We start from the raw sequence: 20,570 nt of genomic DNA on the forward strand, positions 1-20,570 counted from the left end.
ACACCCCCCTGTTCCACATTTGAATTAGGCGCGCTTAGGCCGGCCCATTTACGCTACGCCGCCGTAACTTAGGAGGCAAGTGCTTTGTGAATACAGCACTTGCCTCTCTGACTTACGGCGGCTTAGCGTATATGCGATACGCTACGCCGCCACAAAATTACGCCGACATACCTGAATCTAGCCCTTTGTGTCCAAATTGGCTGCATAACTGCACTACCAATTCCGATAACGCTGTTAGCCCTGGTTGACACTGGGCTGCGGGAATGAAGCCGCGCGAGTTCAGCTGAACTTACCACTGTGAGTGGCCAATCATAGCAATCACATGATTACAATGTAAGCAAAACTGTCAAGAATGGCTTCAACTCATGACAGCTTGCTGACTGTATGTGGTGCTGTAATTGCTCTTATCTGGTACCTGGCACCCTGCATAATGTGATTAGCTGCAGCCAATCACAGCATCACACTAGTATGCAAGCTGTCATGAATGAAAGCCATTCATGACAGTTAAAACTATTGCTTATAATAGTATAGAAAAAAAAACAATGATCCCCCTTCCCTAGAGTAATACAGTTTCATTATGGTGACACTGTACTACTCTGATGACAGTATGTAAAAAAATAAAATATATACATTTTTTATATTAACAGTATATAATGGGCTAGATTCAGTAAGGAGATATGCCGGCGTATCTCAAGATACACCGTCGTCCGTTACAGCCACCATCACCCCCTACCTTCAATCTCCATGTGCGGTTCCAAGCCAAACCGATCTGGGCTATTTTTACTGGCACATTTCCGCAACCATGGACATTTACGAACGGGGGAAAAAGTGCCTGTTTTTACGGACGGTTGGCAACACTGTGCCCATGCCTCACTGTGTTCATGACTAGACTGACGTTTAACATGGGAGTCTATGGAAGGGGTGCCCGGCTTTGAAAAATCGTTGCTCCCCAGCCATAGGTCCCTTAGACAACAAACTTTGCACACTTGTAGAGGAGAAGGGAACCTACGACCGGCCGGTACCGGGTCCCCAAAGTCACCAGAGAAATGGCCGTTTAACATGGGAACCTATGGAAGGGGTGCCCGGATTTAAAAACCCGGTACTCCCGGGCCGTAGGTCCCCTGGACAATAAACTTTGCACACTTGTAGAGGAAGAGTGGGGCTACAAGTGTGCCAAGTTTGGGGTCCAGGGGACCTATGGCCGGCCGGTACCAATTTCCCAAAGTCCAGGAGATCAGGCGCAAAAAGGTGACTCGAGTATAAGCCGAGGGGGGCATTTTCACCACCAAAAAATTTGCTGAAAACTCGGCTTATACTCGAGTATATACGGTATATAGGGCAGCTGTTTGAGCTATTACATTTTGTTCTTTAGACAATAAGGGATAAACCCTATCTCAGCAGCAGTCTTATTTACATAATTTTTTATGGATGATTCCATTTATTGTAGTTTGAGCACAATTTTTTCACAATTCTTATGATATTTGGGGAGATATAGGAGTATTTTTTGCTTTATAATCCAAGCGCAGGTAAGGGGTACATTTATATATGGAGGCACACAGCCCAGATCAGTAGCACTCAGGTACCTCCTTAGCACCTGGTTTGCTCAGGAGGCACCCCGGAGGAGGGAGACAATAACAGCGCCCCTGGTGGCTTCCATAAGGCCCCGTACACACGAGAGGATCCATCCGCTGGAATTGATCCGCGGACCGGCTCCAGCGGATAGATCCCCTGGTGTGTACAATCCAGCGGCTCTGTTTCCGCGGATTTTTATCCCCTGGGATGGATTTCAAGCGGATAGAAATGTGAAGACATGCTTTAAAATCTATCCGCTTGAATCCATCCCAACGGATTGATCCGCTGGTCTGTACAGACTCACCGGATCAATCCGTCCGAAGGGATCTCCCGCATGCGTCGTAATGATTCGACGCATGCGTGGAATTCCTTATATGACAGCGTCGCGCACTTCGCCGCGTCATCATCGCGGCGACGGCGCGACACGTCATCGCGAGGGGATTTCGGCGCGGATTTCGATCCGATGGTGAGTACACTCCATCGGATCCAAATCCTCGCAAATCCTCGAGAGGATTTATCCGCGGAAACGGTCCGGTGGACCGTATCCGCGGATAAATCCTCTCGTGTGTACTAGGCCTAAGAGTATGTAAGGACCATTCTGTGCAATTGCTTTGCACAGAGCAGGTAAGTATGACCTTTTATTTTATTTTAATGAAGAACAAAAAAAACAGCCTTCGGTATCACTTTAATTACTTCCGATAGAACCAAGCTGTCCCATTGTCAGATGTATATTTCCCCTTCAGGATTCCATACTAGTCTGTGAGGTTTACAAGGATATTTTATTTACATTAGTAATACACACACATGTAATAAATCTGACAAGTCCCGACTTCATACCACACGGCTATGGCGCAAGAACTGCTGAATTCCTGAATATGTTGCAATTGATTTTTCTCAATCAGCTTTAAACAGGAAATCATAAACCCTACGCCCCCTCTCTTCTCCTGGGGATTTTCAGCCTGAGTTGTCACATCGGATGAGGACAATATCAAAATTTTCCACATTGTTCAAATAATGGGAATTCTATAAAGGAAGAGATAAAGTATTTAAAGTGTATTTCTAGCCAGACAGGATTTTTGTTAATATTTGACACAGCAGAAGAAAAAAAAAAAAGCTAACAGAGGTTCTAATTCTCTTCCACCCTTTTAATGAAAAGTGTTTTATATTATATTATAATATATTATTATGTCAAAGAATAAACATTAACCGGACTTGCCAATATCATCACTTTCCCGCGCACGGCGCATGCAGGTGCGGAATACAGCGGAACAGCGCGGGTGCATGCGCATTGGAGAACGCATAACGTGAGTTCCTTTGCCGGCCTATAAAAGGTTGTTCAGCCCCATGTTTAGTTGCTGGTTTGTCTCTCAGCTTCCTGTGTTCCTTGCTCCTGTATCCTGTTATCTTGTGATTACCCGTTGTGACCCGGATTGACCTTGACCTGCTCTGATCATCTCCAGTACCTGACTCCTGGCTTGCTTAAAGGACTTCTCTACTTAATGGACAAGCTGTCCATTAAGCTCAGTGCCTCTAACAAGAAGTAAGAAGAGGCACTGTGAGCTCGTCCTCTCAGTCTGCTGCAAACAGAATGTGTCAGCTTGTATTTAAACTGGCCGCTCTGTATGTAGCTTCTGACAGGCTAGGGAAGGAGCCCCATATCTCCGGAACCATAGATGATAGGAGCCCCAAATTTTGACCAGTGGCGGGGTAGGTCTTTGGCTCTTCAGACCGCCTTGCCGAGCTAGGACCCTTAAAATGTATCCTTTTTTGGGGGGGGGGGGATGGGGCTATCTTAAGGTAAGGGGCCTGAAGCTGCAGCTCCAATAGCCCCTACGTTAACCTGGCCCTGCATTTCAACCAATGACTCTAGTGTTCTAAGGCCCCATACACACTATTAGATTTTTTGCAGATTTTTGTCTTCAGATTTACCAAAACCATGTGGTGCAAGGGCCTGCCTGATTGCATACAAATTGAGGTTTGACCTCATATTATATGTTTTTGGTAAATCTGACAAAAATCTGCAGAAAATCAAATAGTGTGTATGGGGTTCTAGGCCATAGTGCTAACCACTAAGCCACTTTATAATACTAGGTGCCCCTTACCTGGTGATGCAAGGAGCCTATCAGTAAAAAAGGGAATCCTAACTATAGCGTACACATGACCGGTTTTCCAGTGGGAAAACTGCCATGAGAGCTTTTGGCCCGGCGTGTGAATGCTTCATTGCAGTTTTTCCCGACAAAAAAACTGCCGGAAAAAAAGAGAACCAGCTCTCTTTTTTCCCGCCGGGATTCCCGGTGGTCTTTTTCCCGGGATGTGAAAAACTGCGATGGAGCATACACACGGCCGAGATTCCCGACCAAAGCTCCATCGCAGTTTTCCTGTCAGGAAAACCTCTCATGTAGAGGGGGAAAAAACCTTACGGAGCAGGTTCTCGGTTTTCCCCTCGGGATTGCCTTTTTATCGTCGGGAATCCCGTACGTGTGTACTAGGCATGAGAGGTAATAAATAGATTTGCTTTCTACACTGACACATCACTAAGCATGCATGCACTTAACATATAAATATAAATCTGATGTTAGGTCCACTTTATAAATCCATCTGTGCTAATGGAAATAGTCACTACCTATGGAGATCATACAATAAAATGTGCAGCCCTTTCCTCGGATCCTACAGAACCACAAAGGTCATATTTGCAGGAACCGGCGGCGCATCTGCTAGCCTTATGTTCCTGCCCTGCGCTTCCCTTCTGACAAACGCCTTTCTTGCTGAGTGGTACATTCTCCTCTCCGGTTCTATGACATCAGCATATTGTACCAGTAATTAGTAATGTGTGCTGGTACTGAATGATGGCTCACCCATCTGACCTTATCTGCTTTCCCTGCTATTAGAAGAGGAAGGCCGGTGCGGTGTCTTTATGAATCAGCCGCATAACATGGATCATGCTGTGATTTATTCATAGAGGGGAAAGGAGCAGGAGGCTCGAGGTTCCCATGCAGCTTACATCCCTGAGCCGCAACCAGAAGCTCCCTAAATTGTTCCCGGATGACGCGGAATCTGACTTCCTCAAGGCACATAGATGTGGTTTCCTTTTTTGGATTAGTATTTGACACGTGTGGGTCAGATTCCTGCAATACAATTCTTATCATCGTATACATTTCCATGAATCAGTGGTTGAGTTACTAATGGATTTTTATAGGATATTCCTAGGTGTCATGAGTCATGACAGAATGCCAAATTACAGAAAAACTAGTCCACCACTACCCTGCTAGTTATAAACTAGCTCCCCCTTTTGCCTATCACTGGTATTACAGGCAGACTAATGCCTTGTACACGCGATCGGAATTTCCGATGAAAAAAGTCAGACTGAATTTTTACATCGGATATTCCAACCGTTTGTGGGCTCCATCGGAGTTTAGAAATAGTACATGTTTTATTTTTTTGCCATGGAAAAAAATCCTGTCAGAAATTACGATCGTCTGTGTGGAACTCCGATGGAGAAAAAAACATGCATGCTCAGAATCAAGTCAACGCATGCTCGGAAGCATTGAACTTCATTTTTCTCTGCTCGTCGTAGTGTTTTACGTCACCGCGTTTTGGACGGTCGGAATTTGGTCTGACAGTGTGTATGCAAGACAGCTTGAACGGAATTCCGATGGAAAATTCCCATCGAAAATTCCGATCCTGTGTACAGGGCATAACACTAGCAGCATGCTCTTACCAATACATTGGATGGACAGTCATCATCTTTAGAGATCGTCAGATAGTGTATGCATTGGCATGCGCACAGGGTGTGTCAGGTGTGCCCAGGCACACCCTTATCACCCTGTACAGCACAGATTTCCCCTACTGCCCTGGGCACCCCCCTCCCCCCACACAGTGCTTCCAGTTTGCCTCCTCTCCTCTCCCACTGGCTGCTGCTGCCTGCACACAGAGGGGGATGTTTTAGGATGGGTGGTGAAGGGGGTGGTAAATATGTGATTTACTGGCATCTTCCCTTTTTGAGTGAACATAGTGAGTAATCGGTACCGTGGGCTAGATTCAGATAGATTAGCGGATCTTTAGATCCGCGTAACCTATCTGATTTACGATCCGCCGGCGCAAGTTTTTGAGTTGCGCCCGCGGATCGTAAATCCCCTGGCAGAATTCAAATTCCGCGGCTAGGGGGTGTATAACATTTAAATCAGGCGCGTCCCCGCGCCGAACGAACGGCGCATGCGCCGTCCGCTAAATTTCCCAGCGTGCATTGCTCCAAATGACGTCGCTAGGACGTCATTGGTTTCGACATAAATTACATCCATCCGTATTCGCAAACGACGTAAAAAATCCAAATTTCAACCCGGGAACGACGGCCATACTTAACATAGGATACGCTGCATATAGCAGGGGTAACTATCCGCCGGAAAAAGCCGAACGCAAACGACGTAAAAAAAAAGCGTGTGAAAAAAACGAAACGCCACCTAGCGGCCGGCCTGTAATTGCAGCCTAAGATCCGACGGTGTAAGTCACTTACACTGTCGGATCTTAGGGAGATCTATGCGGAACCTGATTCTATGAATCAGGCGCATAGATAGATACGATGGACGGAACTCAGAGATACGATGGCGTATCAGGAGATACGCCGTCGTATCTCTATCTGAATCCGGGCCCGTGTGTTTGAGCTTTGGGGTGCACACCCTAATCCAATAGGCTGCGCACACCTATGAGTGTATGTGTAGTGGTACCCCCGTAGGGGCTGTTGAAAATTGTGGTCCCAACTGTCACTTAGCCCAGCCCGGCATTCCCTTTTCCAATTACCTTGAGTCAATGAACAGTCCATATGTTTGTTTTTGTATATTATTGAGGGGTATGAATTTGGATGGGGATGGGTATTTATGGGATGCTCAGTAGAATTATAGAACAGTAATTTTGGGACAGAACTACGTACACTCCTTGCACATAAAACTTCTTCAACCTCCTCCTGCACAACACTTGACTATGGCCCTGATTCACAGACATTGGCGCATATTTATGCCACCGTAGCGTATCTTCTTTACGCTACGCCGACGCAGCGCAGAGAGGCAAGCACTGAATTCACAAAGCACTTGCTCCCAAATCTGCTCTGGGTTTCTCAGGCGTAAGTCGGCGTAAGTGGAAGTGGGCGTGAGCCATGCTAATGAGGCGTGACCCCATGCAAATGATGGGCCGAGCGCCAGACAGATACGTATTGCCAACTGCACATGCGCCATCCCGTGGGCTCGTCTCAGTGAGCATGCTCACAATCACGTCGGAACAACTGCCTAAGATACGCCGGATCACTGCCTACGGCGTAAACGTAACCTACGCCCAGCCCTATTCACGTACAACATAAACTACGTAAAATGCGCCGGCCTGTGTTCCCTGGTGCAGCCCTTTGCATGGATGCTGTTGAGTTACACCTCCTTTATGGGGCATAACTTTACGCCGTACGTACAACTTACGCGCACCAGTCGTAGCCTGCGCCGGGCGCAAGTACGATTGTGAATCGGCGTATCTCCCTCATTTGCATATTTGAATAGAAAATCAATGGGAGCGCCACATGCGTCCAGCGTAAATATGCGCCCACGATACGCCGGCGTAGGCAAGTTACGTCAGTCGGATGAAGCCTATTTTCAGGCGTATCTAGTTTTGAGGGCACGGCGCACAGATACGACGGTGCATATTTTCACTTACGAGGCGTATCTCGAGATACGTCGGCGCAAGTGCTTTGTGAATCTGGGCCTATCACTCTCTTTCTCCTGCACAACACTTGACTCCAGGCACAGCCAGCACATGGTTAGTTAGGCCCAACACTGGCTCAGTCAGGCCTTAGGAATTGCCATTTTTCTGCATCCAGCATCGGTCGGCGGCTCTCTTTAGATGGCTGAATGTGAATATAGCCTTATGCCGCGTGCCCACAATCGGAAATTCTGACAAAAAAACTGTGGATTTTTTTCCGACAGAATTTTGGCTCAAGCTTGTCTTGCATACACCAAATTCCGACCGTCAAGAACGCGGTGACATACAACACTACGAGGAGCCGAGAAATATGAAGTTCAATGCTTCCGAGCATGCGTCGACTTGATTCCGAGCATGCGTAGGATTTTTCTCCATCGGAATTGCATAAAGACGATTGGAATTTCCGACAAGAACTTTTCCCCCGTCGGAAAATTTGAGAACCAGCTCTCCGTTGGAGCCTACACACGGTCGGAATTTCCAACCAAAAGCTCACATCGGACTTTTCTTGTCGGAATTTCCGATCTTGTGTACGCGGCATAAGTGTATTTTTAAATTGAGTTTATGCTTTGTGGTCAGTTTCTATGCAATGAGCTGCTCTATAACTAAAGATTCAAAATAATATGACCGGGAGAAGCAAAGATTTCTCCTAAAAGCTTTTAGGTTTGCGTTTTTTTTTTTTTTGCTGACTTGGCACATTGGTTTTTATTGCAAAGTTGGCTGACAAGCATCAACAACTGCAGACAGAAGTAGAGGATGATGCAATGATAAATGATCTATAGAGCAATTAACAGAATGGTTACCTGCTAATTACAACCACACAGATAAATTGTAGTAAGCAGAAAGGTAATTGAATGTCCTGGATGCTTCTTCTGTTCAGAACCTGGGTGGTGCCTTTACACGCATATGAACTTTAATGGCATCCCAGTCTTAGTCCGTAGGATTCAATATTGAGTTGGCCCTCCCTTTACAGCTATAACAGCTTCAACTCTTCTGAAATGAAGTAATCAACATTTTTGTACATAGGTGTCTCCATCATGTGTGTTTACATTTGTATGTGCAAGTACAGTTGCAAGAAAAAGTATGTGACCCCTTTTGGAATGATATGGATTTCTGCACAAATTGGTCATAAAATGTGATCTGATCTTTATCTAAGTCACAACAATAGACAATCACAGTAAACTAATAACACACAAAGAATTAAATGTTACCATGTTTTTATTGAACACACCATGTAAACATTCATAGTGCAGGTGGGAAAAGTATGTGAACCCCTAGACGAATGACATCTCCAAGAGCTATGAAAAAATAGCCTCTTCAGACATGAATAAACAAACTATAATACAATTGGTCGTACCATCATCCAGAAAATTTAGTATAGAGGGATCGGAGGATTTGTCCCCAAATCAAAAACTCAGAAGAACAAAGGAGAAGTGGGCAATTGGACTATTACGGTACAGATACATAAATAAAGTAAAGTATAAAGCACATATGTAAAAAAATAATTCGGTTTTATTAATAAAAATCAATGAAAGACAATGACATTCATACATAATTAAAACTATTTAGTGGCAGACCACATGGATCATCATAAGAAGAGTGGGGAGATATCCCAATGGGACATGGGTCGCGGAGGGCATCTCTACTAGTTTCGCGGTATGAAGCGCTTCATCAGGAGAATGTCTGCAAACAGTTAATGAATTGATCAGAGAACTAACAATTCAAAAATACAGTCTCATATGACTTAACCCTTTTGCCTTTATTATGTTTTTTGGTTCTTGTTTATATATATGAGACTGTATTTTTGAGTTGTTAGTTCTCTGATCAATTCATTAACTGTTTGCAGACATTCTCCTGATGAAGCGCTTCATAACGCAAAACTAGTAGAGATGCCCTCCGCGACCCATGTCCCATTGGGATATCTCCCTCTTGTGGGAACTCTTCTTATGGTGATCCATGTGGTCTGCCACTAAATGGTTTTAATTATGTATGAATGTCATTGTCTTTTATTGATTTTTATTAATAAAACTGAATTATATTTTTTTACATATGTGATTTATACTTTACTTTATTTATGTATCTGTAACGTACTAGTCCAATTGCCCACTTCTCCTTTGTTCTTCGGAGTTTTTGATTTGGGGACAAATCCTCCGATCCCTCTATATCTCCAAGAGCTAATTGAAGTGGGGTGTCAGCCAACTGGAGTCCAATCAATGAGATGAGATTGGAGGTGTTGGTTACAGCTGCCCTGCCCTATAAAAAACACACACTAGTTCTGGGTTTGCTTTTCACAAGAAGCATTGCCTGATGTGAATGATGCCTCGCACAAAAGAGCAGAAGACCTACGATTAAGAATTGTTGACTTGCATAAAGCTGGAAAGGGTTATAAAAGTATCTCCAAAAGACTTGCTGTTCATCAGTCCATGGTAAGACAAATTGTTCCTGCTGCTGCTGCTGCTCTCACTAGGAGTGGCCGCCCTGTAAAGATGACTGCAAGAGCACAGCGCAGACTGCTAAATGAGGGGAAGAAGAATCCTAGAGTGTCAGCTAAAGACTTACAAAAGTCTCTGGCATATGCTAACATCCCTGTTAGCGAATCTACGATATGTAATACACTAAACAAGAATGAACTTCATGGGAGGATACCACAGAGGAAGCCACTGCTGTCCAAAAAAAACATTGCTGCACGTTTACAGTTTGCACAAGAGCACCTGGATGTTCCACAGCAGTACTGGCAAAATTCTCTGTGGACAGTTGAAACCAAAGTTGAGTTGTTTGGAAGAAACACACAACACTATGTGTGGAGAAAAAGAGGCACAGCACACCAACATCAAAACCTCATCCCAACTGTGAAGTATGGTGGTGGGGCATTATGGTTTTGGGCTGCTTTGCTGTGTCAGGGCCTGGGTGGATTGCTATCATCGAAGGAAAAAATGTATTCCCAAGTTTATCAAGACATTTTGCAGGAGAACTTAAGGCCATCTGTCGACCAGCTGAAGCTCCACAGAAGATGGGTGTTGCAACAGGACAACGACCCAAGGCATAGAAGTAAATCAACAGAATGGTTTAAACAGAAGAAAATACGCCTTCTGGGGTGGGCCAGTCAGAGTCCTGACCTCAACCCGATTGAGATGCTGTGGCATGACCTCAAGAAAGCGATTCACACCAGACATCCCAAGAATATTGCTGAACTGAAACAAGTCTGTAAAGAGCAATGGTCAAGAATTACTCCTGACCGTCTGATCTGCAACTACAGGAAACGTTTGGTTGAAGTTATTGCTGCCAAAGGAGGTTCAACCGGTTATTAAATCCAAGGGTTCACATACTTTTTCCACGTGCACTGTAAATGTTTACATGGTGTGTTCAATAAAAACATGGTAACATTTAATTCTTTGTGTGTTATTAGTTTAAGCAGACTGTGTTTGTCGATTGTTGTGACGATCAGATCAAATTTTATGACCAATTTGTGCAGAAATCCATATTATTCCAAAAGGGTTCACATACTTTTTATTGCAACTGTATGTGAGTTTGGAGGGGCTCAAATTTTTTGGGGGGTTGGTTTAGGTGCTTTTTTGTAACTTTATTTATTTAGCTTTTTTTTCTCTTTAATTCGACATTATGAAAACGGAACATGTCATGTCAATGGCATTTGTAATACAATGCGCTATGGGGTTGTGGCATACTGCAACAATGGCACCACAATGCAGTAAAGCATGTAACGTGCTACATGCTTTTAAGTATTGCAAGCATTTCCGAGGTAGTGTCACAGTTTGCTGCCTATCCTAGAATGCTGCGGAAGTCACGTGGCGGCCAACTGCGCATGCGCGATGCGTTCCAAACGCAAGTGCGATGCGTTCCAATGGATTTTCGACAGTACACACCAGCGAACCCGGAATTCAGGGCGACGTGGATTTAGAGGAAAGTGGCCAGTCGGCATCACGTCCTCGCTTCGCTCGGACGGCTCGCTCCGCTCGCTCGGCCTAATGGCTCTTTTTTTAACATCCTCCAATCCACGGGGATGTTAAGGAAAGAGTCTGGATGCTGACCGAGGTTTCACTGGTGTGCACTGCCGTGAATCCATTGGAACGCATCGCATTTGCGTTTGGAACGCATTGCGCATGCACAGTTGGCCGCCACGTGACTTCCGGAGCATTCTATGATAGGCAGCAAACTGTGACAATACACCGGCAATGCAAAGATGTAACCCACCCTTCAAGGTTTTCACAGCCATAAAAAAGATTGAAATAAAAAGTAAATAAAAAATTTAACAGTGCACAAATAATGATCAAATACACAAAAAAGGGAAAAAAAAAACACAAAACAAAAAAGACTAAGGGGTGTACTTATAAGAAATTTGCATAGCAATTTGCCCAGTGAAAGCACCTGAAAATACTGCATCCTGCCATTAGATGGCGCTAAGTAGCATAACAAAACCCTATAGTGTTTAGCGCCATCTAGTCCCAAAATGGTGTATTTCCTGTTTAAAATCAATGAAAAACATCCGCCAAGCAAGGGAAATGACATGACAGCATTTGTTTTTTTCCCCGTTTGCACAGAGGGAATGCATATTACTATGCCAATGTTTTTATAGTTACAGTCAAATCGGTAATCTCGCGGGAAATCAGTTTGTTGACATCCCTCCACTCATCCCTAATCAAGACATATTCAGGTACTTAACGTCCCTTTATCTAAAAATATGATGACTTCATGAATACACAAACAGATTTAATGCTATTTTTTAAATACCTGCCTGAAGTTCAGCTGTAAACTTAAATCTGCATAAGTCACTGATTAAATGGGATCATGCAAATCCAAATGTGCTTAGATCATTATCCTATTTAATCACTGGCATATGTTCATCCAGAATTGCGCAAATAGTGTCAGATAACACAAATCTTGGCTCGGATAATCCCGCTCGATCACAGACATGCAAATCCGGGATCACTCTGATAAGCGTGTTTTTTTAGACATCTCGCTCGTCTCTACAGGTAATTTGCAGGATGTCTGCGTCTGAGATGGAGACATCTGTGTCTACACGCGGACTTCCAAACTGAAAAGAACCAATGAGGCTTCTCAGTGCATCTCTCTGTAGTCTCCCGCTAAGGTTTCGCTGCTGCTTTATATTTAATCCAATGACGGCAAGCAAATTAATTTAGCCGGAGTGATGATACATCCCAAAGATAGACACGTTAGTCTGACTCTGCGAGACACAATAAGCATGTTCTCAATTTGCACAAATCTAATTAGGATGAAATCAGCTCCTTGTTTTGTTAATTAGCCGAGAGCTTGAAATTTTAACCGTCAGGAAAAAAAAAAGAGCACATAATTGCAGTATCCCCTGATGGCAAACTGCCTGTTAACGCCAGGTAGGATGATGTCAGACTGTCGCTCTATGTTCTGTATCATTTTTACTAGTATAGTCATGGGCGTCCGCTTCATAGGGCAAGGGGGGGGGCAATTGACCCCCGCTGGAATCGAGAAGGTGTTGAAGAGTGAAGCAGTGATAGCGCCGCAGTGACAGGCAGGTTAGAATAGGAAGAGAGAGGCGAGCTGCTGGCCGTGGCGTTGTAAGGGGGGGTGGTCTGTCTGAGCGGTCCCGGGCCGGATGTCACACAGGCAGTGTTTGTGTACACGGGGGGGTTTGTGCTGAATGGGGGGGGGTCCATCTGTGCTGAAGGGGGGGTCTGTGCTCAATGGGGGGGTATGTGCTGAAGGGTGGTCCATCCGTGCTGAAGGGGGCATCTGTGCTCAATGGGGGGGTCTGTGCTGAAGGGAGGGTCCATCTGTGCTGAAGGGGGGGTCTGTACATTCTCTAGGCCAGCCCTCAAAATTTCCACTCGCCTACTAGCATTTGGCGAGTGGATTTAAGCTGGGGGCGAGTGATGACAGGGCTGCATGACCAATCTCCCTCCAATCTGTGCCTACACTTAGAGCCCCGATGCGATTGGCGGCCGAAGGTGCATGCTCAGGAAAAGTAGTCTGGTGAGCCGCGCACAGGCAGAGCAGTACACAGGTGCTCTCCTTACAATTCTCATTAAGCCATGGGACCTAATAGTATGACCTCTCTGAGCCTGCCCCCCCTCCCCCGACCAATGTAGCTGGAGAGCAGAAAGTAATGAGTGAGGTGGAGGATTGCAAAAATTACCACTCCGGTGCAGCGCTCACTGAAAGTTGCCCTGACATGAGAGCGGCAGCCTTCCAGTTTGTACAGTTTTCTTCTCCTTGTGCTCTATGTAGGTGTCCAACAGTTTAGCCTGAGCACTGTGAGCAGACTGGTCTCAATGCGTGCTGTGCGCTGTCAGTGTGCGCTGTGCTATGGTGTCAATGGCTGTGCAGTTGTGTGGATCTCAGCGCTGGATTGTACTCCCTACCGCTGTGCTGCAGCTCCTCTCCTCACTGCCAGCCTGAATAAAAGGGGGAAGTGGGGACATGCAAGCGTGGAGCCGCACACACAGGCTCCTGATGATGAGATGAATGGGAGAGAGAGGATGGATGGATGGGAGTTGCAGAGGAGACAGCAAGAGAATGGGGAAGAGACCCAGTTCTAGTGCCCTGTCCCTCTGGTCTGCCCCCAGTGCCCTGTCCCTCTGGTCTGCCCCCAGTGCCCTGTCCCTCTGGTCGCCCCCCAGTGCCCTGTCCCATAAAACAGTGTCATTCCATGAGATAATCTACGAGGGCTTGTTTACGGGTGCAATTAGGCGCAGGGCAGTGTATGAATTAGGTGGGGCAACAGGTGGCGAGTAACTCTTGAGGCCTGGCTAGTAGCTCAGGACTTGAAATTTTGAGCCCTGCTCTAGGCTACATTTATATGGGCATGGAGTGAAGCTGAATTATCTCAAGAGCTATTTCACACTGCAAGCTAGCCGCGTTATCGGTAAAGCGCCGCTAAAAAGCTGGGCGTTTTATCATCGTCTTAGCTGCGCTATACGGCCGCTAGCGGTTGAAGAAAGGGTTGAATGCGACTGTGTATAACCGCTGCCGAAGTGCCCCCCCCCTGAAAAAAATTCTGCGGATGCCCATGAGTATAGTTAATCATTATTAGTGAAGCACAGATTATTATTAATAGAGAAGAACTGAACTCTGAAAGCTGTGCCCAAAAAAAAACAGACAGAGGGCAAAGGACTAGCCACTAGTATTGCCCGTGGTCTCCCAGCAGCTGATATTTTCCTATTACTGACCTACTATGCCATCTTGTTAAAGGCAGGTCTTTGCTTCCCTATGTCAGAGCCTCCAGCCAAGAGAACAATGAGCAGCATCCTGGCGGGTAATACAGGCTCACCCAAGTAGCAGAGTCTAAACACTAACCAGTGTTAGCTCCTGATGGTAGAGATGGGATTCGTTGCATGTTAGTACCAGGTTGTGGTCCTCGGGATCACCCCACCAGAGGGTGAGCAAGCTGGGGTCCAGTTGCATATAAAGCAGGTAGAGATCAGACAGAAGCGTAGTCAGTAACAAGCCAAAGGTCAGTAATGAGTAGTTGCAGGATGGGATCAGACAGGTGTGTAGTTGAAGAACAAGACTAAGGTTGTAGTAGCTAAGATTGGAAAGGCAGCAGGCATGAGAAGAGCGAGATATTGGCTGGAGAAAGCACAATAATCTGGAAAACAGGAAGTACGAATGCATGGCCATCATGAATGCTGCTGCCCGCCTCATTCACCTTACCAACCGTTCAGCGTCTTATATCCCCCTCTGCCAATCCCTCCACTGGCTTCCACTCACCCCACAAATTAAATCCAAGATACTAACAACTTACAAAGCCATCCACAACTCGGCCCCAATTACATCACTAACCTGTTCTCAAAATACAAACCTAAAGCGATATTCAATCCTTGTTTTTTTTTTTAAATAACAAACATGTTATACTTACCTGCTCTGTGTAATGGCTTTGCACAGAGCAGCCCGGATCCTCCTCTTCTTGGGTCCCTCTTGGCTGCTCCTGGCCCCTCCCTCCTGCCGGGTACTCCCCCAGAAAGAAGCTTCTAAAGGGTTATAGCTGATAGCTTTCGCTATAACCCCGGTGAACCACAACGTATATATATGTATTGTGGTCGGCAAGTGGTTAATACACAGTACTTGGGAGTGGTCCACAAAGTATTTTTTTTGTCAGACATCAGTAAATGAAACCCAAGAGGCTGACATGTGCAAAAGATAATGTGGAGTCTTTTGGGTGACCCCGGCTTAGTGTAGGAGGAAGTGAGATTCCTGATCAGGAAATTTCAGGGTTGCAATGATGATAAAAAAAATGGAGAAGTGCAACCAAAATGTTTGGTACTTAACCCCGATTTCACATTAGTTCACATTAGTAATTTGTGCTTTTTGCGTGCTCATCCCGTGTATTCAGAACATAGCACATGGAAGATCTCCAAAGGGTCAGTCCGCCTAAAGCTGAGATTTCAGTATTTGGTAGATGTAGGAGAGGTAAAGTGGTTGTAAATCCTCACATATACTCAGTGAAGGGAGTATCTTCAGGTGACACACAGAGGTGAAACAAATCCACCTACATAAGTTGTATCCGTCTATCTGCAGTCTTCTTTTCTCTACATCCGTTCAAAGTCCAAAATTTATAAGCTTGTCTGAGAGTTCAGAAAAAAAGGGGACGGAGAGCTGAAGTTACACAGAACTCAGAGAAAGCTGATTGGAGGGAAGGGACACCCCCCCTGCAGACAGCACACAGAAACAGAGTGTCAATCAGCTGGAGGTCCCTCCCATCACCATTTTTCTCTTGGTGTCGGGAATTTTTTTAATTTTGCCAAGACCATACATCGGTTTAACAGGACAGGTTCCACTCAGAACAGGCCACACCATGGTCAGCTATGAGGAAAGATTAGAGGAACTGAATTTATTCACTCTTGAGAAGAGGAGAATAAGGGGGGATATGATCAACATGTACAAATATATAAGAGGTCCATACAGTGGACTTGGTGTTGAGTTATTCACTTTACGGTCAACACTGAGGACAAGGGGGCACTCTTTACATCTAGAAGAAAAGAGATTTCACCTCCAAATACGGAAAGGTTTCTTCACAGTAAGGGCTGTGAAAATGTGGAACAGACTCCCTCCAGAGGTGGTTCTGGCCAGCTCAGTAGATTGCTTTAAGAAAGGCCTGGATACTTTCCTAAATGTACATAAAATAACTGAGTACTAAGATTTGTAGGTAAAGTCGATCCAGGGTAAATCCGATTGCCTCTCGGGGATCAGGAAGGAATTTTTTCCCTGCTATAGCAAATTGGATCATGCTCTGCTGGGGTTTTTTGCCTTCCTCTGGATCAACTGTGGGTATGGAGTTGGGTGTATAGGATTGTACTGTGTTTTTTATTTTGTTTGTTTATTTTTTGTGGTTGAACTGGATGGACTTGTGTCTATTTTCAACCTGACTAACTATGTCTACCAAAGAAGTTGAGTGCACGTGCTTAGCGTCATATCCAGAGGTTGTCTTTGGGAAATAGACGTATGAGTGCTGCCAGCATTGCTGCAGAGGTTGAAGGGGTGGTGGGTCAGCCTGTCAGTGCTCAGACCATACGCCGCACACTCAATGCTGTATCCTGGCCTAGGCCAACAAGGCCCAGGCCTAGGGCAGCAGTTTGCAGGGGGGGCAGCACGGAAAGAGTCCCCGCCGGCTTGTGCTACACTGTTAGTGTAACGCAAGCTGCTTCTAATTTTGACTGTCCTATCATCCTGGACCACAAACCTTCCTCACTGTGCTCTATGTTTTCTGCTGCACAATTGGCATGGTTATATCTTCTTAGTCCTCTCCATAAAATTATCAGAAATTTGTGCTTAAAGTAGAACTATAGGCAATGCTTTTTTTTTTCCTTTTGGATAGAGTAAGGGAGGGTTATAGCCCCTGTCAGTTTATTTTTTACCATCCCTGTCCCATTGCCGAGATTTTCCTTCACTTCCTGTCCCATAGCCAAACAGGAAGTGAGAGGAAATCCATGCAAATTAAGGGAATCCATTGCCCCCCCCCCCCAGGTCCTATAACTAGTGTCCCCACTTGAAAATTTCAGGGTGGGTCTTAAACAGAAAGGGGTGTGGCATTGACAGGAAGGGTGGGTCATATTTACATTAGGGTGTGCATGAGTTTAGTCAGGCCTAGGGCAGCACAAAACCTAAATACACTACTGCGCACACTGCATCAAATTGGTCCCAGAAGGAAGCCTCTTCTAAAGATGATTCACAAGAAATCCCACAAACAGTTTGCTGATGACAAGCAGACTAAGGACAGGGATTACTGGAACCATGTCCTGTGGTCTGATGAGATCAAGATAATCTTATTTAGTTCAGATGGTGTCAAGTGTGTGTGACGGCAACCAGGTGAGGAGTACAAAGACAAGTGTGTCCTACCTACAGTCATGCATGGTGGTGGGAGTGTCATGATCTGGGGCTGCTTGAGTTCTGCCAGCACTGGGGAGCAGGGCCGCTGATAGGCCAGTAAAACTGGCCCTGTTGTACCGGACCCAGCCAGCAGGGAGGCCCAGGCAATCTGCACAGAGACCAAATTGATGCAGAATAATAAAACAATTATATTCCATCAGCCCGCACTCCATGACCCATCATCAACCGACTTTCACCCATTCCATCCACCAGCTCCCTACTGATGTTCTTGTGGGTGGGAGGGAGTTACTACTTATTTTTTCGGGCGCATGTCTCCGCGCCCGCTTCTCATGCTGGCTCAAGTCCCGGCCTGCATAATTTGCCTTCCTTGGCGGTGTGATTCCTCTCCCTCCACTTATAGCGCTCTGCTCTGTTCTCCACTCGGCCTGAGACAGAGACATTGAGACATGGAGAAGAAGTGGTGAGGCGAACGGTGGCGGCAGCAGAAGAAGGAAGCAGCTGACATCTGAAATTATTTGTGACTGACACTCCAGGCAGCAGCAGCAGGATCAGAGAGGAAGTGTCTTGTGGGGCCCGGCTAACACAGGTGTGTGCTTGCTTAGGGGGTGGTGGGGGGGGGGGTGATTCAAGATCTACTATATCACTGTATCTGTCTGCAGCAGCATCTATACATTATGGCATGGGTGGCACTGTCTGCAGCACATTATGGCATGGGTGGCACTGTCTGCAGCACATTATGGCAGGGGTGGAACTGTCTGCAGTAATAAATATCACTTGAAGACAAACCTGAACTTTATTTCAAGGCGTGGTCTAGGCAGGGGCGGGGCTGAAGGAGGGACCAGGGGTGGTACCAGGGGTGGAGCTGAAGGGGGCTCCGTCAGATAGGCTGTACGGGGCCCCATGATTTCTATCAGTGGCCCTGCTGGGGAGCTACAGATCATTGAGGGAACCATGAATGCCAACATGTTCTGTGACATACTGAAGCAGAGCATGATCCCCTCCCTTCAGAGACTGGGACGCAGGGCAGTATTACAACATGATAATGATCCCAAATACACCTCCAAGATGACCACTGATTGCCTATGAAGTAACTGAGTCACTCCAGACACGAGCCGAGCGACACTGCAGGCGGCCGCGGGCGGGAGACTCCAGGCGCGTGCATGCGCCAGCGCCACCCACCCACGACGAGTCACGAGTCCGGAGTCCAACACATGACCCGCCGGCGACGAATCGAATCAGACAAGAAGATGATGTGCATGACCCTCACCCAATCACAAACAAATTGTTTGTGATTGGGTGAGGGTCATGCACATCATCTTCTTGTCTGATTCGATTTGTCGCCGGCGGGTCATGTGTCGGACTCCGGACTCGAAACAATCCACTGGCCAGCTCAGCTCCATCCCGCCGGCTCTGACAGTCAATCACAGATGTGATGAAGACGACCCCAGAGTCTGCCCGGACTGTGCCCCCACCCGCGCGCTCAATGTAACTCGGTAACGCTGCCAATGTAATGGGAACGGCGTTGCCGATAGAGTAAAAGTAATCTGTTAGATTACTAATTACCCTCTGGAGGCCAATCGTTACGTAACGGCGTTTATTTAAACACCGTTACTTACAACACTGCCTATAAAGCATCATGCTTTCCCTAAGGGGGGTATTCTAATGCCACGTACACGCGATCGGTCAAACCGATGAGAATGGTCTGATGGACCGTTTTTATCGGACCAAACTGATCGTGTGTGGGCCCCAACGGTTATTTATCCATCGGTTAAAAAAAAGCCAACTTGTTTTAAATTTAACCATCAGACTCATCGGATGGACCGATCGTGTGTACGCGCCATTAACGGTTTATTACAATAGTCGCATTACACAAGAATTGGAGTTTGTACAATGTGCCTCCATTTAGTTATCCCTAGGGCAGTAAAATGTCTAAATGTGGCTCTGAAAAAAATAAATAAATGATGTTCTATAGATTTTTCTCAGCGATATATAAAAAAAGGAAAAGTCAATAAATGAAACAAGTATATGCAAGGCTCACATTCCTAGGTCTAATGGCCTTATTCATAATACTGTCATTGCCGCACTGCCCTCTGCTGTCCAATTGTGGTATTGATGTATTACCCCCCTATAACAACCCCAATGCATACCGTCACTTTAATTCACTTTAATTACTAATGCCGCGTACACACCATCACTTTATGTGATGGAAAAAAACGAAATTTTCTGTGAATTAAAAAACGACGTTTTTGAAACTTCAATTTTCAAAAACGACGTTGCCTACACACCATCGTTTTTTCACAATGCTCTAGCAAAGCGAGGTTACGTTCAACACGTTTTTCCATTGAAGCTCGCGTCATAACTAGCTTCTGGGCATGCGTGGGTTTAAAAACGTTGTTTTTTGCTACACACGGTCAATTTCTGTGAAACAAAAAATATTTTTTTTGTCGTTTTTTCACAAGACGGTCATTTAAATTGACGTTTTTAAACATTTCGTTTTTTTTCATCACATAAAGTGATGGTGTGTACGCGGCATCAAGGCTACCAAACATTCAACTAGCAAAGGAACCGTTCTGACAGGTTTGGATGACGAAACTGCAAACGATCCCTTCTGTTGCCCTGTGTAATATATTGTCCTTTGAAAACAGAATGTGAAGGTTGTAAAATGTTACCAATTGGCGGTTGTCTAGTGAATGATGGAGTACCAAAAGATGGAATCCCTTAAAGTGCATGCGCACCTACACGGCCTCTTTCATCTATTTCACCTCCCCGCATTCCACATCTCTGAAGCAATCCTGTTATTTTCAACCTGCATATTACAGACCAAAAAATACCTCAAGGTATGATCCCTATTGCATATATATTATTTACCGGTATTTATTATTATATTATATATATCATTGAAATAAAGTTGATAACTTGACTTATATTTAAAT

This window comes from Rana temporaria, chromosome 6, assembly GCF_905171775.1.
Source record: "Rana temporaria chromosome 6, aRanTem1.1, whole genome shotgun sequence".
NCBI classification, from domain to species: domain Eukaryota; kingdom Metazoa; phylum Chordata; class Amphibia; order Anura; family Ranidae; genus Rana; species Rana temporaria.